At 36.6% G+C, this 20,901-nt stretch overlaps 1 long non-coding RNA gene and 1 pseudogene across 1 annotated transcript in view; both read left to right on the plus strand.

Moving 5' to 3' along the window:
* Positions 1–20,901, plus strand: part of LOC141572377 (uncharacterized) — a 236,051-nt gene that overhangs the window by 91,709 nt on the left and 123,441 nt on the right. The window lies entirely within an intron of this gene.
* On the plus strand, positions 6,114–6,273 carry LOC141572606 (U2 spliceosomal RNA; annotated as a pseudogene).

The following is a 20,901-nucleotide window of genomic DNA, read 5'->3' on the forward strand; positions in this document are numbered from 1 at the left end:
AAATGATTATCTGTTAATTCCAACATTTCTGTTAGCTCTGTGTCTGTTTCTATCAGATGCTACTTTTTTCTTGGTTATAGGTAACGTATTCCTACTTCTTTGCCTGAGTAGTAATTTTTTTATTGTTTGCTGAATTGTTGATAGCATGGTATACGGAATCTCAATTATGTTAAAGAATGCTGTGTTTTATCCTGGTAGGCAGTTAATTTACTGGATCAGTTTAATCCTTTTGAAGCTTTTTAGTCCTTTTAAATTTTTTAAATAGGGTGAGTCACAGTAACCCTTACCATAGGACTAGAGTAGCCCTACTTTACTGCTTTTCAACACAATGACTTGAATTTTCAAGGTGTTCACTGAGGTCTATATTTTGGTTGGAACGCCTACTTTTCTCTGTATTATATGATCTCAAGAATTTCCATTCAACTTGCATTTCCTCAGTAGTTGCTCTCTGCTAGGCCTCAGGGAGATTTTCCCAGCTTATGTTCAACTTAATATTTGGCCAAAGACATTAGAGTACCACTGTAGGTTTTGTGGTGCTCCTGTTCTGCAAAACACTTTTCTTTCCAGTACCATATCAAACACATTCTATCTGCCTCTGCATCCCCGAGCTCTGATCTCGGCCTCGTTTTATTTGGTTAGTGAGAATTCTCAGCTTAGCGAGAATATCATGCTTTGCTTGGACTCTCTCTCTCCACATGCTGTAGTACAGCCAGTGCCTGCAGAAAGCCAGGGTGACTGTGAGTCTTACCTCATACATTTCCTTGAATCAGGGATCACAGTCCTGTGCTACTTCTTATTGAATATCTGGTAATTCTCATTTTCTTTATTTTGTCTAGTTTCACAGTTGTTCACAGTGGGAAGGCTAATCCAGTAGTTATTCAATTATGTCCAGAAGGAGAAACCTTTACAATAAAATGTTACTACCATTATCTTGATTTTTCAAACAAGTAAAAGAAGTTTACCCCTACTTCTAGAGTCAAAATAATAGTCTTAGAATCAATCTGCAGCAGAGACTTGACATTATGTGAGGTTAAGAGAGAAGACAGAGCAGATACTGGTTTGCCCACTTCAGGGTGATTGGCAGTTTAGGCCAGTTGTCCTGACAGCACATATTACGAACAAAATTTCAATTGGGAGAAATCTCCCATCAGGAGAGTAATTAAAGCATGATGTGAATTACCACGGGTGGGAAAAGCCTACCTATGTATTTGTCCTCTGCTGGCAGAGAATAGATTGCTACATTCTTTGTACCGTTTTATAATTGCAGAGGTCACAGCCCCAATCACTAAATCTTATTTTGAGGTGTCTTTCTTTTCCACCTAGCATATTCAGAACTTCTTAATTTTCATTTTACCTTTGGCCCTGTGTTTCTGGAACCAGTATGGAAGTGACTATAGGCTCTGTTTAGTGGCAGCTCCCTTATTACATTTGAGCAGGCATTTTCGGTTTTCAGCTATGGTAGCTACTGGTAGTCTTGCTATGGAATTGCTAACATCTGAGAAACCTGCTTCCCTGGGAAGATACCTGCCATCTTCACATTTGTTCCATCTGGATAATCATTCTCAATGGATTCCAGACGAAAGCCCCTGTTGATTTTTCTGAAGCTTTTTCCCCCAAGGACCCAGTGATGCCCATGAACTTTCCCTTGTACTCGTCTAGTCACTTCCTTAGTTTTGGAATATTTTAGTCCTTTCCTTTTGCTGTTAGTGAGTTAGTGAATTCTGGGTATAATAAAAGCAACCCGTGAAGAAATAAATCTTGTCAGTGTTAGCTTTCTGAGCTGGATAATTTCACCCAGGGATTACTGTCCCATTGGACCCATATTTTTGTCCAGGCCTGAACTCTATTTATTATTGTCCTTTTGTCTCCCCTTTCATCTACCTTGTCTTAGAGTCTACCTACAGAGTAATAAGTCAAAATTTTGCAGGTCAAAAATTCTCAGGACACACTCCGTGACTACATGTCCCATGCAATGGGTGTCACCTTGAAGCTCACCAGAAATTCTTCAAGTCTGTGTTCTTATGGGACTTTCTGATATTTTCATCTCAAAGCTATACAATTTTTAACTTTCTAGTTCAGTTGTAAGGGGTGAAGGGCATTTGCTGTTGCTCTTACTGTGAAATCTCCAACTGCAGCTTTAAGAGGATATTCCTCAACAGCTTAGTGGGACCTCATTCTTTCTGGGCAGCCTGTCTGCTCTCTGAGAATTTGCCATTTTTCTTTTGTTTGTTACTTTGTGCCCTATCCCCCTTTTCTGGTTATAACAACACCTCCCTTTTTTTCTAACACCCTCTTTCAAGAAGAGCTAGATACGGGTCACTGTCCTTTCCCCCTTCACATGTTAGTCTCTTTTAATCTTTAAGATCTCATTTTCCTTTTCACTTGTGAATAGTCTGTCCTCTAAAATCTTTATCATTTCTCTTCAAGAAATGGTATTTTTTTTCTGCTAGCTCATTAGTTTGTCTTCATTTGTTCCCCTTCATGTATGCATTTGCATTCCTTTGCTTTAGTTCTATTATATTTGAAAATCTGAAGAGTATTTTTAAATATGCCTGTTCTGCACTTATTTTCCAGGCAATTGAGATGCTTGGAAACAAAATTCATTAAAAATACTGTTTGGTCCTTTAGAATTGTCATAATTTCTTTGATTTGTTTCTCTACATTAACGAAATAAAATATTTTCTTTAAAATTAGGAACCCCATTTATTGTTTACTTGTTTATGAACACAGTCCGTCACTCTTCTTGGGGATGTGCCACTTTGGTTGTCTGAAATCAAGTTTAGAACTTGTGTAATGGGCAAACTCCAATCTGAGTTGTAACCATGTGGTGATAAGTGATTTTTGCATTTGGTAAAGTTGTTACAGCTACTTCTACCTACTAAGGCTGTAACTAAAGATTTAGAGCTAGAACCTCTGAAGGGCTCTGCAGTAGGGGGAATCTCAGCAGTTTTTACAGTTTCGGTCCCAATCTTATAACCAGATATCTGATTGAAAAAAGTAAAAGCAGCAATTATTTTTTTCATAAACTTCCCTGGCAAGTAAGCCTTTCTGGGGCAGGGGAGTGGGTAGAGGGGAAGATTGCATTCACGTTACTCTATATTTAAAAAGCTCAAACCTAAGAGAGGGGATAAAAAAACCTCAAGAATATTTCAAAATATTTCAAAGGAAGACACACACACACAGACACACACACACAGACACACACACACAGACACACATACACAGACACACACACACACACACACGCACACACCCTTTATCTAGGTTTACCCATTGTTAATATTTTGCCATATTTGTTTTCTCCTCTTTTCTCTCTTTCTCTCTCTCCCCACATACATACACATACATATCTATATACATCTATATTATATATACAATATAGATATACGTATAAGATAGAATAGATTATGTAAATGTATAATATACACATTATTTTATTTGATAAAAAAGTATAAAAATCATGACCTTTCACTTGTAAAAATTGAAGCATAGATAATGTATGTCCTTACAAGGATACACATAGAATATACAAGAATACAAGGGTATTCTCTTACATAACCATAGTGAAATGATCAAATTCAGGAAATTCAGCATCTAGAACTATTATCTAATATATAGTCCATACTCAGATTTTTATGATTATACCAATACTATCCTTTATAGAATTTTTTTCCCATTACAAGATCCATTCCAAGATCAAGCACTATATTAAGTTGTCATATCTCTAATATCCTTTAATCTGGTAAATAAGCGCAGCTTTCTTTTATCTTTTATAACGTTGACATTTTTGAAGAGTAGAGGCCCAATGTTTTTCAGAATGTCCCTCAATTTTAGCTTGTCTGATGTCTCCTTATGTATGTTTCCTCATCCTCATTTTGTGATTTTATTCCTATTTGTCTTTGCCTCTAATACCAACCTAGGCAGTACTATGTAGTTCAAGCTCAGTTCTAATTGGCCAGTGCATGAAGATCCCTGCAGCTGCCATTGGCTAAAGCTGCCCTCTTTGAAAATGGTACTTAGCTGAGCAAAGTGGACAAATATTACAATCACCCACTAAGATTAAAATCGTATATGTCTACTGAAGCCAAGCCTGAGGCTTAAAGCCACTTACTCAAGCCATGTGAATGTAAAACCGTCTGCATAATTGTAAATGATGATCTAACACAATATAAAGTGCCACAAACCGGGATAATAAAAATAAAAACACTTAGATGGATTATGCTTACTAATGTGCCACAGAAGTCTAAAGTCAGCTACCCTAGCCAGGTTAAGATCTCCAATTTTTCTGTGTTACCTGTATCTTCAAATTGAACCATTTTCTTATTTCCCAAGACTTCCAGTCCATGTGTACACAGGCCTGTCACTGGTGAGACCTCAATATATGGCTGCTATGTTAAATTCGATAGCACTAGATTAGACTGATGTTTGAGTCAAAAACAAGATGTCCTTTTGCATAGTAAGAGCATAATTGTCTGACTAGTATGGTAACAAGCTACCTACCTTTTCCAGTTAGATTATCCACCCACATAGTCGAAGTCAAATTTTATATTTCAGTAAGACTTTACCACAAATTCAGCTAACCTAAACCTTGGACATGGGGAACAGAAGCACTCTGTAGTAAGTGATAGGTTTAGCCTCAAGGGCATTCATCAGAGCTGGATTTTGACATTCATGAAAAAGAATAGCAGGCACAGAGAGTACAGATGTGTTGTTGCTGTTGACAGAAAAAGACCCTGCAGTACTGGAAAAGAGAAATGGAAATAATGAACAAATCAACCCAAAGAACAGGTGCTGATATGTGGCTTCGTATCAGATGAAACACTTCCTTCACTTGTGTGACAAGGAAATTGAGGACAGAACGCCCAGTAACATTACACAAAAACAAAATCTCAAAAAGGAACCCAGAGAGGCATAAAATGATAGATGAAGGGGCACGGGAAGGAACCTGATCAAACGATTTGGAAACTATTGTGATTGAAGGCTGTGTGGCACTTCACTTCTGGCTTCGTTTGGCCTCCGGTGCCATCACCTCAGCTGGCTTTTGCATTGAAAGATGGTTGTAATGTAGAGATATTTTTGGTGGACCAAAAAGGATCTTTCAGTTTAAATGTGGATTTGAAGAGGCCTGGATTCCTAACCATGAAAAAAGGGAAAAACTAGGACCAGGAAACCTATTTTAGCACATCATAATGCAACATTTTCTAACCCACAGAGAGGATGTCAGCCAACAATTCTCAAAGTTAGGACTGGGAGCTTCTAGAAGCTCCTGAGACCCGTTAAGGAAGGATTTGAATGCTGTTCAAACTATTTTCATAATAATGCTAAGATGTTATTTGCCCTTTTCACTCTTATTCTCTTATGAGGGTACAGTGGAATTTTCCAGAGGCTACTGGAAGCGTGATGACATCCTCACTTTGATAGCTAATTGGATGTGTACTTAATGTATTTTGGATTTTCTAAGGATTGCATTGACTATTTGGGGTCTCTTGTGATTCCATAGAATTCTGATGATTTTTTTGTTGTTGTTCTATTTCTTTAAAAAAATGTCATTGGGATTTTTATGAGGGTTGCATTAAATCTGTATATTGCTTTGGGAAATATGAACATTTTAACTATGTTGATTCTTCCAATCGTGAACATGGGCTATCTTTCCATTTCTTTGTGTCTTCTTCAGTTTCTTTTAATAATGTCTTACAGTTTTCAGTGTTAGGTCCTTCACATCCTTTGTTGAGTTTATTTCTAGGTATTTTATTCTTTTAGTTGCAATTTCAAAAGGAATTATTTTTTATCCATTTCTTTTTCTGAGATTTCATTGTTAGCATATAGGAATGCAATGGACTTTTGTACATTGATTTTGTATCCTGCAACTTTACTGTATTCATTTATTGTTTCTAATAGTTTTTTGATGAAGTCTTTAGGGTTTCCTACATAGAGAATCAAGCCATCTGCAAAAACTGACAGCTTCTTCATTCCCAATTTGGGTGCCTTTTCTGTCTTTCTCTTGCCTGATTGGTCTGGCTATTGGTCAGCACTATGTTGAATAACAGTAGTAAGAGGGGGCATCCCTGTGTTTTTCTTGTTCTTAGAGGAAATGCTTTCAGTTTTTCACCATTATCTCTTCTCGGCCTTTTGGCTAAGATCAAGTGTAGTATCAGTTTTTCACCATTAAGTGTGATATTAGCTGAGGGTTTGACATATATCGCCTTTATTATGGTGAGGTACTTTCCTTCTTTACCCATTTTATTAAGTGTTTTAATCATAAATGGATGTTATACCTTCTCAAATGCTTTTCCTGCATCTATTGATATGATCATATGATTTTTACACTTTATGTTGTTTATGTGGTCTATCACATTGATTGATTTACATGTGTTAAATCATCCTGGTGACCCTGAAATAAACCCTATTTGATTGTGATGTATAATCTTTTTAATGTATTATTGTATTTGATTTGCTAGTATTTTGTTTAGGATTTTTGCATCTGTATTCATCAGAGCTATTGGTCTGTAGTTTTCTTATGTTATCATTACCAGGTTTTGGTATCTGGATAATGTTGGTCTCATAAAATGAGTTAGGAAGTATTGCCTCTTCAGTTTTTGGAAGAGTTTGACAAGGACAGGTATTAAATAATCTTTGAATATTCGGTAGAATTCACTAGTGAAGCCATCTGGTCCTGGACTTTTGCTTTTGTGGAGGTTTAGGATGATTGTTTCAATTTCCTTACTGCTGATCGGTGTATTCATATTTTCCAGTTCTTCATGATTCAGTCTAAGAAGGTTATATATTTCTAAGAACTTGTCCATTTCTTCTAGGTTATTGAATTTGGTGGCATATAGTCCTTCATAGTATTCTTGGATGATCCTTTGTATTTCTGTGGTATCTGTTATAACTTTTCTTTCATTTCTGATTTTGTTTTTATGTCTTTTCTCTTTTTTTCCTTAGTGAGGGGTTTGTCAATTTTATTAATATTTTTAAATAACCAGCTCTTTGTTGCATCAATTTTTCTTTTTGTCTTTTTGTTCTCCATTTCATTTACTTCTGCTCTAATATTTATTATTTCCTTTCTTCTGCTGACTTTGGGTTTTATTTGTTTGTTTTTTTTTAATTTTTTTATTTCCTAGTTCTTTAAGATGTAATATTAGGTTATTGATTTGGCGTTTTTCTTGTTTCTTGAGATAGGCCTGTAATTATATAAATTTCCCTGTTAATACTGCTTTTGCTGTATTCCAATAATTTTGATACGATGTAGTTTCATTCTCATTTGTTTTTGTGCATCTTTTGATCTCTCCTTTTATTTCTTCTTTGACCCAGTCGTTTTTTAGTAGCATGTTGTTTAATCTCCACATATTTATGGTTTTTCACATTTTCTATAAGCAGTTGATCTCCAGTTTCAAAGAATTGTAATCAGAGAATATGCTTGATATCATTTCAATCTTCTTAAATTTGCTTAGGCTAGTTTTGTGTCCCAGCATATGGTCTATCCTTGAGAATGTTCCATGTACACTAGAAAAGAATGTATAATCTGAAAGGCTCTGTAAATGTCAATTGTGTCCATTTGGTCTAATGTGTCATTTAAGGCTGATATTTCCTTATTGTTTTTCTGTTTGGATGATGTATTCATGGCTGTCAATAGGGTTTTTAGGTCCCCTACTATAATCGTGTTTTTGTCAGTTTTTCCCTTTAGTTCTGCTTTATATATTTTGGTGGTTTCTGATTGGGAACATATATTTAGATAAGTGTATGTCCTCTTGTTGTATTGTCCCCTTTATCATGATGAAATGCCCATCTTTTTCTCTTGTTATCAGGTTTATCCTGAAGTCTGTTTTATCAGATATAAGTATGCATACATCTGATTTTCTCTGAATGCCATTTGCTTGGAGTATCGTTTTCTCCCCTTTCACTTTGAATCTATATTTGTCCTCGCAGCTGAGATATGTCTTTTGAAGGCAGCATGTGGTTGAGTTTTGTTTTTTGATCCAATCTTCTCTCTGTGCCTTTTATTGGTGAGTTCAGTCCGCTGACATTTAGAGTCATTATTGATATATGAGGAATTCCTGTATCCATTTTATCTTTTGTTTTCTGGTAGCTTGGTGTCTCCATTGTTTCTTTGCCTTTTTGTTTCTGTCCGTTATTTTAATTTGGTGGTATTCTATGAGGTTTTCTTCCCTCTTTCTTTACGTTATATATCTCAGTTCTGGATTTTTTTTATTTTTGAGTGGTTACCATTAAGTTTATGTTAAAGAAAGTTTCATATATACAATAGTCATTTTTCTTCAGCATGCCTCTGATCTCGATTCCTCTTTGCAAATTCAGACCTTTACCCCCTCTTGTTTTATGTTTTTTGCTGTCACAAATTATCCCTATTTATGCAGTGAGTTCATTTCTGAGTTGCAGCAGCAAGCTATCTTCTTTTTCTTTCTCTTTTTTTAATGTTCTTATCTCCTTTATCCTTTATATTATGTTTAAGTATATTGTTCCCTATTGATATAGTTCCCTATTCTGTGTAGGGGTTGTCATTTCCTGTTTCTGTCTGTCTGTTAGTAATATTACTCCTGGCTTTGTACTCTTTTGTTTCAGGTAGAATATCCTTCAATATTTCCTGTAATGCAGGCCTTGTGGTAGAAAATTCCCTCAGCTTCTGTATACCTGGAAAGGTCTTTATTTCTCCTTCATATCTAAAAGATAACTTTGCTGGATTTATTATTCTTGGCTGGTAATTGCTCTCTTTCAATAGTTTCAATATTCATTTGATTCCACCCTGCTCCTGGCTTGTAGTGTTTCTGCTAAAAAATCTGATGACAATCTAATGGACTTTCCTTTGTAGGTTACCATATTCTTTTCCCTGACTGCCTTGAGAATTCTTTCTTTGTCATTAATTTTTGACAGCTTCAATGTAATGTGCCTTGGAGAAGGCTTGTTAGGATAGAGGTAATTAGGTGTTCTGTTTGCTACTTGGATTAGAAGATCAAGTTCTTTCCACAGGTTTGGGAAGTTCTCGTGGACTATTTGTTTGAGTAGATTCTCTGTTCCCTTCTCCTTCTCTTCTCCTTCTGTTATATCCATTATTCTTATGTTGCTCTTTCTGATGGAGTTAGATAGTTCTTGTAGAGTTCTTTCATTACTTTTAACTCCCAAGTCTCCCTCTTCTTCCATCTGTGTCATTTCCAGATTTCTATCTTCAATATCACAATTTTGTTTTCTCCATCTGGTCAGCTTTATTTCCTAGGCTTGCTATTTCATTCTTCATCTCTTTCAATGAGTTCTTCAGCTCCGGAATTTCTATTTGGTTCCTTTTTAAAATTTCATCATCTTTGGTAAAGTATTAATTTCTTAATTGATTTTATGTCTGATTTTATTAAACTGCCTATCAGAGTTTTCTTGCATCTTGTTGAATTTTTTCAGAACTGCAATTTTGAATTATCTGTCATTTAAGTCACATATTTCCATGTCTTTAAGTTTATTTTCTGGAGATTTTTCATTTTCTTTCTGAGCTGACTTGTTGCCTTGGCTATTCACGGTACTTGACGAACTGTTTTTCTTCCTGGGCATTTACAGAAATGGATTCTGCAGCAAGTTGATATGAAGAGGTCTTTCATTTTTTTCCCACTAGATAATGCTAGAATATTTTATTTTAATTTGCCCTGTTCCAGCTTCACACAGTGGAAGATTTCCTGGGGAAGTGGGAATCTTTTCTGTGACCTGGGAAGTGAGCATCTTTTCTGTGACCTGGTTGCCTCAGTCTAAGGGCACCACCCCTATGGGAAGATGTGGTGGGTGACGGGGTCCTGAGCCTCTGACATCTTAGTGCTGCCCCTGCAGCCAGATTCAGAGCTGTGGTCCTCAGCAGCCCTGGGTGCCCCTGCTGAAATCAGCTGCAAAAAGTGGGAGTGGGGTGGGCCAGGAGAGGTAGCTTTGTGGCTTTGTTCTCCTCTGAGTAAGGGCAACAGCCAGACACAGCTGCCTCAACCCTATATCTTCTCCCTTGTCAATGAAATTAGCCACAGTGTATGGCTGCCACTCAGGAATTGTCTCTCCAAAGATCAAAGGGGACCCCCTCACACCATCATGTTTCTGATGTCACTCTGCAATTTGTGCTTCTTAATCCCTTCTCCTTTTTCACTCAACTCCCCAACCCCATTCCATCTGGCAACCATCAGTTTGTTCTCTATATCTATGAATCTGTTTATGTTTTCTTTATTCATTTATTTTGTTCTTTAAATTCCACATATAAGTGAAATCACATGTTATTTGTCTTCATTTGTCTGACTTATTTCACTTAGCATAATACCCTCTAGGTCCATCCATGTTGCTGCAAATGATAAAATTTCATTTTTTATGGCCAAGTAATATTCCATTGTACATATGTACCACATCTTCTTTATCCAGTTGTCTATTGATGGACACTTCTTTTGCTTCAATATCTTGGCTATTGTAAATAATGCTGCAGTGAACATATGGATGCATATATCTTTTTGAATTAGTGTTTTGGATTTCTTCAGATAAATACCCAGAAGTGGAATTGCTGGTGTCGCGGCCTGCGCGACCAGGAGGGTTCTACCTGAGGGGGAAGGGTGAGGAGATTGAGAAAAGATACAGAGACAGGAAAGCTGGGATCAGGAGGTCCACCGTCCACAGACGGCAGAGCAGTGGCCCAGTCTTTATTTCACACACAGTCTTTATACAGTCTTAGAATAGTTATCTATACAAACAAGTATAAGCAGAACAAGCAGGCTTCCCATAGGGATGACCTTGCAGCTGCAAGGCCCTTATCAGCTCACAGCCCACTCCCTACATCGAACATTGCTGAGGTGAGGGTTTCCATGGGAATGACCTTGCAGGTGCAAGACCTTTGTCAGCTCATAGCCCGCTCCCCACAGCTAGTTTGTAAGGCAGTTCTATTTTTAATTTTTTGAGGAACCTCCAAACCATTTCCCATAGTGACTGCACCAATTTTCAGTCCCACCAACAGTGCACAAAGATTCCCTTTTTGCCACATTATCGTCAACACTTATTGTTTGCTGATATATTAATTATAGCCATTCTGACAGGTGCGAGGTTATGTCCCATGGTTTTTATTTGCATTTCTCTAATGATTAGTGGCATTGAGCATCTTTTCACATGTCTCTTTACCATCTGTATGTCCTCTTTGGAGAAATGTCTATTCAGGTCCTTTGCCCAATTTTTAATCTGAGTGTTTTTTTTTTTACTGGTGTTAAGTAATTTGAGTTCTGTATATATTTTGGTTAGTAGCCCCTTATCAGATAATCATTGGTGAATATCTTCTCCCAATCAGTAGGTTGTCTTTTTGTTTTGTTGCTGGTTTCCTTTGATGTGTAAAAATTTCTTAGTTTGATGTAAAAGAAAACAATAAATGTAAATGTGTCCTTTTAATATATGTTTTCCTTTAATTTTTTTAGTTTTTGTATTCAAAATACTTACATTATGTATATTTTGAAATCTTTTCAGTCATTTTCTAATTGCTTTTATCCTAAGAATGTTATTTCAGAAACTGTCACCCAACTATTCCCCTACTTATGTTAATTTTTTATAACTTCGTAATTTACATGTTGCTCTTCAAGCCATCAAGAATTTACTGTCATGAAAGCTAATAGTATGATCTGATTATTTTCTAATACTTTGGCAATCTTTCTAACAATGTTTGGCTTGTTACAGTAAGTGTTGTTAATTTTAGAGTGTTATTGTACTGTGATCAGAGAATAACAGTCTTACAAATTTTACCTCTGAAAATTGAGCCTATTTTTTTATCTGATTTAAATATTCCATGCAAGCTTGATATCAGGTAATTATGTTCAATATGCGTATAAAATTAAATTAGCATAATTATTAAGGTTATTCAAATAGTCTATATCATTTATTTTGGTTTTAGTTATCCCATAACAATTTTGGGAAACGGCATCAGGGACTTCTATTTAAATGACATTTTAAACTTAAATTTTTGGAGAGGTTATATCAAGACTAGGTTGGACAATGTATGAAACAGAGAACTGATTTTGAGATGATATAAAAATTTAAATTCAACCACAAATAATAGAATTTAAATAAAAGAATGTGGGAGATAGACAGGATGATTAATGAGACAGGACTGGGTAACATGGGGACTTGCACTTCATGGTAAGTAAACGAGACTTTATGCTTTTGGCTAGCCACTCTGAAACACTGGTTTTATTTCAGCTGCATAAAAATAAACTGGAGATATTGACAAATATACACTGAAATCATATTTAAATGATAATTAGGTTCTAAAAGCATCTTTAAAGGCAAAAATCATGTATTATCAAAATAATTTTAGATAATCTCTTAAGCAATGAATTGAAGTATACATGATGTGTGTGCACCTTATACGTAAATATTTACAAATGCTAACGTTTTAGGATTACCAAAGAAGGAACAGCAAAGAAGAATAATTGATATGAAGATTGGGCAATAAAACCTTTCTATATTTAAGATAATTATCAATCTATATTAGTGAAGGCAGACTGGATTCATATACTGGTTCTGGCCCAATCTTTCTCTCCTTTCCTTCTGGAAATCCAATTACTTCTGTGGTAGTCCTTATTAATCTGGCCCCTATTTCTCCTATGCTCTTTAAAAAAAAAATTCAGTTTTCTTGTGTCTTAGTGCTTTAGTCTAGATATATCCTTCTGAACTACCTTCTAGTTCACTAACTCTTTCTTCATTTATATCTACACTTAAGGCCATCAGTCAAGTTTTTAATTTCAGTCATTACATGTTTTAGTACAAGAATTTCTATTTGATCTTTTATATATTTCCAGTCTTCTGCTTAAATTCGCCCCCTTGTATTTTAATTGTCGAAGGATATTTATTACGTTTGTTTTAATGACCAGATTTGAAAATTTAATTATGTTTATCTCTGGTGGATCCATTTTCATCTTTTGCTCATTTTCTTAGTTTCTTTTTTTCTTAAATCTGTTCTCTTTGTATGCTTAGTTATTTTTTATTTTTTATTTTTTTACTGAATGCTAGACATTCAATATAACAATTGTAAAAATAATTTGAGACTATATATGTTTCTTTTTCTAGAAAGGATTTTTTTCTCGCATGCATCTAGGCTAGAGACAAGGGAATACCAGATTGGCTTAATATAATGAAGGCCTGAGATAATTTGAGATTTAGTTCTTCTCATGGCTGTCACCCTTTTTCCGGTGTCTAACCCTTTGGAGTCACAATTAGAAACCCTTGGTATGCGCTAGGGTCCTTTCTGCTTGGTGAGTCCTGAAGTCCAGTTCTGGTTCTCCCAGCCCAAGTCAGCCCAAAACTCTGCCTACCTTCTGAAAACCTCCAATAATACTTTTAGAATTAGTAAATTCCTTAACAGTAAAAGTAGTAGTAATTTTCAAGTTTACCTTTTCTTAAAGTTTTCTTTCCTCTCCCATATTCTGGCCCCCCCAATTTTGTTGTTGGTAACTTTCAATGCCTTTAGATTTTTTTTAAAAGACTGTTGGCCAACTTTTATAGTTGTTATCAATAGGAAATTATGTCTGAAATAACCCAGTCTACCATTGCAGGCTTTTGAACTCAATTTTAATTTTTTTATATTTACTCTGATGAATGGCAGTTGTGAAGTAGAAAAAGTATAGAACTAGGGGTAAACTAAGAGATTAATGCAATAGTGTAAAGGAATAAGGAAAAGATAATGCGGATTTAAAGTCAGGTCAAAATGGTAAGTAGAAAAGACCTGAGGGATTTTAGAAACATTTAGAAACAGTGTCACTTAGGAAGTAACATTGGCATGCCAAGTGAAAGAGCTCTGAGGTCTTTTCAGAGCTCCTCCTCTGTTGTAGGTTTGAACTACTGATTGTTTGGATGTGGCCTAAAAGGTATTGACACTAGGTTTCTGCTTTAAATGACACTGGATGGTGGTGCTTTTAACTGAGATAGGAACAGAGAGAGTAGTAATACTGGATAAGGAGTTGGGGGAAAAATTAAATCAGCTTTGGACATACTGCCTTTAGGGTATCTTGAACCATACACATAATGATAAGCAGAATTCTAAAGATGATCCTCCCAAGATTCTTGTCTCTTGGTGATTCCATGAAACACTAATCTATGCACTGTTGTGAAGGGACTTTGCAAATATAGTTAAGATTACTAATCAGATGACATTAAGATAGACTGTTTAACCTTGGTTCTCCAAGTGGGCTGAATATAATCATATGAACTCTTAAAAGCAGAAGAGGATGGCAGAAGAGTCAGTTACAGAGATGCAGCAGAAAGAGACACTAAGTGTGAGAAGGATTACTGGTACCATTGTTGGCTTTGAGATGTGGATGCCCATGTGCAAGGATTGGAGTGAAGTTGCTAGGAGCTAAGGGCAGCCCCCAGTTCACAGCCAGCAAGGAAGGGGGATTTCAGTCCTACAACCACAAGGATCTGGATTCTGCCGACAATCCGAAGGAATCTGTGAGTGGAATCTTCCCCCAGAGCCTCCAGATAGGAACACAGCCTGCCAACTCCTTGATTTCAGTTTTGTGAGACCCAGAATAGAGGAACCATGTGGGGCCCCAAATCCTGACCCATGGAAACTGTGAGCTAATAAATGGCTGTTGTAAAAGTTTGCAGTAATTTTTACAACAGCGATAGAAAGCATATATATTATACACACGTACATATACACACAAACATCCCAAATTCAGGGTATAAGAAGAGGATGTTGTTATGCAGAGAGAGAAAAATAGGTCAATAATACATACTTGGGAAATAATAGTGTTTAAAGGGTAGATAAGAGCACAAGAGCATCCCAAAAAAGTGTAAAATCATGTGTTCTGGGAGCCAAAAACAGAAAATATCAAGAATAGAGGCATGGACAGCAAAACAGAAGTGTGAAATGCCACAGAAGGGAAAAATTCTTGACAAGGAATGTTACTACACTATACCCCTTTTTCACTCTATCATTTTGTGAATTATTATGGGTTTTCTTTTTTCTCATAATATGCCTCTGTTAGATCATGGTATGAATTCATACTGTGAATTTTGTCACATGCTATCGTTTTCCCCCTCTTCAATAGTGCTGAGAAGCTCCGAACCAAAAAATGGAATCCACCTGTAGGAAGTAGAAGGAATTGGTGTCAGTTAGGGTCTTCCAAGAAGCAGAGGCCAAAATAAAATTACCCATGTAAGACATTTACTGGGAGCAATGCCTGTAATGATAAAAGGGAGGAGAAGAAGGAGGAGGCAAAAACATAATGTGGGTCTGAACACTGTGAAAGGGGAGAAGGAAGGAAGAAGGATTGGTGAATAAGAGCCTCAGAAGTGCCATGCAGTGCTGAGAAGGGCTCAGCCCAGGAAAGGGGAGCCAGAGAGCAAAGATCATCAGGAGTCTTAAGTTGGCAGAAATGGTGCAGCTATTGCACCCCCACCATGCTCAGTCATTAGCTTTGAGCAACGCAGGGTCAGTGTGGGTTTGGTGGAAACATGAGGTGGGTCCAAAGATGTGATCAGCTGGAAGCTGTCTGCCAAGTATGCCCTATACTGCAGGTTCTCTTAAAGGGATATCGGAGCAGTACAAACCCAGGGCCACCACAAACCATGTAGCGTACATTTACTGCTTAAATGTTACCAAGAAAGCATTATCTAACCCCATTCACTTTTTCTTATTTTGTTATTCTGTTGGCATGCATTTTGGTAAGTTTGCTTCAAACTATTAATGGCATAAAGCAGATTGTAATATGTTTTTAACTGGACAACTAAACTAAAATGTGAGATTCTAAAAAAAAATGTTGGAATATATTAGAAATAGAGTGGATATTGTTCTGATTTATTGAATAGGTTGTTACCACACTTAAACTTTTGATTATACTTGTTTCTATCCATGTCTTCTATTTTCAGAGTCAGTTTTTACCTGTATATTTCATTCACATAATTTGAAGCAGTGAGGAACCCCCAAATGTGTTTCCTCTTCTTTCCATCTATTACCTGATGCCTGAAATTACACAGTCAGATTAGTGATACAGTCTCTTGCACTTCATGTTTCTCTTCCCTCTCCCTGGAGTTTCCTCCAATCCTTCCAGCTCTGCATATCTATCAGGGATCAGTTCCGGCTGCATCTTCTCCAGAGAGCACCCCCCCCCCCCCCATGTATCCTCTGTCGGCTTCTTATCCCACTGTGCTGTCACGATTGTTGGAGCTCCTTGAGCAGAGACCTTCTGTTTTGTCATTGCATTCTTAATAATGAACACTTTGCATAGCATATAATAGGTGCTCAGTAAATGTATGTTAGAGGAAAAGCTTAAATTCCACTAAAATATACATAACCACAGGTGTGTTTAGCACTCCATTTAGTCATTTGCACTTGAAGGTGATTAAAAGACAGAAGTATGTTTTGATCCAAGTGGGGAGTGATCTGGGGGCTAGGGATAGGGGTACTGCTACTGAAGAAGGTTTGAAAAAAAAAAGGCCATCCTCTAAGATCATAGAAAGTGTGCGGAATTGGAAACCGGAAACTGCGTTCCTTACTCAAAAGCAACTCACAATTTTTCACAAAGCTGGCCCTGGGATAGGTTCATTTTAATTTCAATATGTTAGTTAAGCCCAATTGGATTGGTTTGGTAACTGAGTTTTTCAGCCATTAGTAAAGGTAGATGGCACTCATACACCTGTTTGAGGGGAAAAATGTTTTCTTCGTTTCCTACAGTGTCCTCAAGAATGGCATGTTAGTTAAATCCAGGAGCAAGTAAATCAATAGCAAATGTGAAGTGGCATTTAAAGGCTTATCTCATTGCCAGTTTTCTTTTAGACCTGGCTTGATTTCTTTCAGCAACAAACCCTCTGGGACTCGCCTGATTTGCGTGGTTGTCTTAGTTGTTTCTCTTCTGGAACACTCACTGACCTTTGGAGAATATTCCTAATGCCTCTTGCTGCTACAGTGTCTGTCTCTGGGATTCTGATCAGGTAAATGAGAACTAGGCTTCAGGAACAAAGTCTCTTCACCTAATGCGACACTACACAAGCAGTCAGCGGCATAATCATCATGTTTTAAACATTAGTGATGGGAATTATGACATGCTAGAGATTTTATAAGTATGCTTATTCTGAGTGATAATTGTGAACATGATTTTTTTTTTCTTTTCTCTTTTTTCTTATAGTTAGCTTAAGTTAGTTAACTGTTCAAAACTTCTCATAAAGGGGAAAAACAGAGCTTTTTTTTTTTTTTAAGCTTAGTGGGTATCACCCCTCTTCCAATGGCTTTACACTGCAAATAGAATCAACTTTAAATGTCATTATCTGTAAGACCTTATGTAATTTGGACATAGTCTATCTTTAGGAATTCTTCTCTTAACATTCCACTGTGGTTCCCTGGCCCCAGTCGACTTCCTTTTGACACTCAAACATGTCTAGGCCCTTCCTGCCTTGAGAATTTTGCATGGGATGAATTTCTCTGGTCTTTGTGTACCTGCTTCCTTTTCATTCGATCTCAGCTCAAATGTCATCTTCTTAGAAAGGTCTTCTCAGACCATCACAGAAAGTAGACCCATCCCCACTTGCATGTATTCCTTTTATTTATTTTATTTTATATTTTATTTTATTTACTTTAAAGCACTCTGAAGCTGCTTTAGTCTGTTGACTATGTGAGAGCGTGGGCTTCATCTGCTCGGTCACAAAGAAGAGAACACATGGCTGCAAAGATCCACAGTCTTGTATATAATCCTGTCACCTTCAAGTGCAGTTCTTTAAAAGTATCAAGGTTAGCTCTCATTGGGCTGACATGGATCAAAGTACCACACCTGAACCAAATAGGCCAAGAGGTTAGAACACATATTATTCAAGCAGGGGTTACACGCCACTGCACGTAAGGGTAGGACAAGCCCAGATAGTGATACCAAGAATGCAAACAAGGGTGATTTCCTGAAAAAAAAAAAGCACAATTTTCCTGAAACAAGATAAATGGAGACTAGGAAGTGTAAAGCAACAGCTTCTCACTTTATAGTGAGAAATAGAAATCGATATGGTCATTTTAAAGGATGTGGATATATCCTAATTTAGTCAACCAGTTCCCTCTGGATAGACATTTTATGTTGTTTGCAAAATGGTGTTTTGGACATTATTGTACATGCATTTGATTATATCAGAATAATTCCTAAAAGTGAAATTGTTGTCTCCTAGTGTATACATTAAATGTTTGATTTAGGAAACTGCTATTAAATGAGAACAGATTTCCTTGTGAAAACTCATTGCCTTTGTTAAGTCCTGTTCTATATAAACAATGTGAGCAACAATATAATTTTAAATTTTCTAATAGCTATATTAAACAAGTAAAAGCAAGTGAAATTAATTTTAAAAAATGTATTTTAATCCATTATATCAACATAGTATCATTTCGACATTTAATCAGTATAAAATATATTCTATTTTACATTTTTTTCTCATACAACACATCTCAATTAGAACTAATGTTCAGTAGCCACATGGAATTAGTGACTATTGTATCTTATTAGTGACAGCATAGCTCTAGAGTGTCCTAATTCTAGTTAGTACATCAGGAATTTTACATACCCAAGTGCTCTCAGAGACTAGCTTCTGGGTGATTGTTTAGCTCTAAGTTCAACCAAGTACAAATCATGCATTAATCAAAAGATCTCACTCTAGGTGATGGGTAGTAATTACATATAGTGATAAGACAAAGTGTTTGAGTGGGACTAGTTCAAGGACAATTGGCATGAAGCTGTGGTTTGACCCACAAATTTTGGGCATTGACCATAACAGAGGCCAGGTCGAGTGGATAAGAGGGTTGTTTGGTTTAGGTGTCCCGGGATGGCGTCCGTTTTTAGGCCTAGGGAAGGTACAGCTCATGAGTGTAGGACATCCTCGGATGAGATTAGCATGGAATAGTAGAACAGACTTGGTAAGATCTGAAACCAATTATGAAAATAAGGGTAGAATCACCTGGAGGATGCTTGATAGGAAAGCTGAGGTCTAGAGTGATGAAAAGTGTGTTAGTCAGTGTGGTGACAAAGGGTAAGAATCTGGTGAACTAAGGTTATCTAGTTACTACCAGTAAACTCCACTGTGATCAAAGACAGTTCATCAGACTTCGGGGAGATTGAATAAAATATGTTTTTAGACTATGAAAATCTTTTTACTTTGATTACAGAACAATGTCTAATATGTATTGTATTCTGTATCTACTTGTTCCACCCATAACACACAAATTAGATACTATTGTTACACGCATTTAGCAGATAAAAAAACTGAGATGCAAAGTAATTAGCTTCATAGATAGCAACTGGCAGAGCTAAAATTTAAACTTTTGACATCCAACTCCAATGTCCATGTCCATGAGCTCTGTTCTCTATTATTCTAACTACGCTATACATGCTTAGACAATAGCCCTTTGACTAAAAATGTAATTTCTTGTGTACACTGACATTGCAAGTAGTTTCCCTAACATCTTAGACAGAAATAATCAGTACAAAGTTATGTTCCTTTCAAAAATTAATATTTAGGAATTTAACTTACATGTTAATGTTTTATGACATGGTTGAGTCAGTCCAAAGACCCTGATCAACTCTGGGTGTGCTGGGTATGTACCTCCTCCCCGGCCCAAAAAGAAAAAAAAAAGTTATCTAAAGTTAAAGATCAAATACTGAGTCCTGGGCATCCCATTAGACCCTAGCTGAACAGCCAGCCTCCTCACTTCCTTCATAGTCTCTCCATCTCATATTTCAGAAAATTCTATGTAGCTGTTTAGGAAAAAAATTGCCCTGGGATAAATAAGAAAGTGCTCATCATCTTAATGTGACGGATAGAAAAGTAAAGAAAGTGCTCATCATCTTAATGTGACGGATAGAAAAGTAGCACAGGACCAGAACAATACTCATGTAATTGTTCTTGATTGCTTTGGGAGTTGCCACTGAGCTTGAAAGAAGTGCCTGGGGGGAGTATGTGATTAAAATGTTGGTGTCAAAGTATGCGTTATCTGATTCCCATTCCAAAATCTAGTTGGAGACACAATATTCTGACCAAAAAAAAAAAAAAAAAGTCAATAACTGAGAAACTGAGAATGCCAAGGTTTTTATATTTCTTTGCTCTTAGTGACTGTGAGGCTTCCTAAGCAGACAGATTTGACCTGGAGAAATGTATATCTTTTTCATTGGTCACCTCAGCAATTTTCAAAAACGTGCCAATGTACTTATTAAAGTCCATGTGTAAAAATTTGGAGCTTGTCTTTGTAGTAGAAGTATTAAATAAGTTCAACAGTGGGACTATTAGACTTAGGTGGTTCTAATGCCTTTACAGCTTAGTAAATAAATCAAAACCTACACCTGTAAATGCCTCAAGGTTAAGAAGTTGAAACCAAAGGTCAGCCAATCACAAAGAGCAACTAGGCTTTCCCATATAAGGCAACTGCTTAAACTATAGCCAATCAAATCATTTCCTTGCTGTGATCCTGTGTCTTCTCTATAAGAACCTTGCCCCTGGCTCCCATCAGTGGAGGTCTCTTAACCACTTCTGGTTTAGGACTGCCTGATTTGAATGGATTTTTGTTCAAATAAATTCTTAAAAATTTTAATATGTCTCAGTTTATCTCTTAACCTAAGCATGGAGAGGGTTTGTATTATTTGCTCACAAAGCACATAAGTAAGGGGCACTTAAAGACCTTTAGCGAATGTGTTTATGTGCCTGCTTGTGATTCCAGGCTTGGATCAGTGGAAAGAAAGCAACAAGCACTCTGCCTCCCCATAACCCAGGAAAGGAGTACTGTTAGGCACAGTACAAACAACCCATACACTGATTACCAATTTCAAAGACAGTTTATATAATAGGGAAACACAAGTTTGAGCAAAGTTCAAATTGCAAAGAAAATGGCTCTTCCTTCCAAGGGGATGTTTTGTTGAAATGCTTGAAATATGTTTACCAAAAGTG

The sequence above is a fragment of the Rhinolophus sinicus genome, chromosome 14, assembly GCF_057876585.1.
Source record: "Rhinolophus sinicus isolate RSI-liver-muscle chromosome 14, RSI-T2T, whole genome shotgun sequence".
NCBI lineage: Eukaryota > Metazoa > Chordata > Mammalia > Chiroptera > Rhinolophidae > Rhinolophus > Rhinolophus sinicus.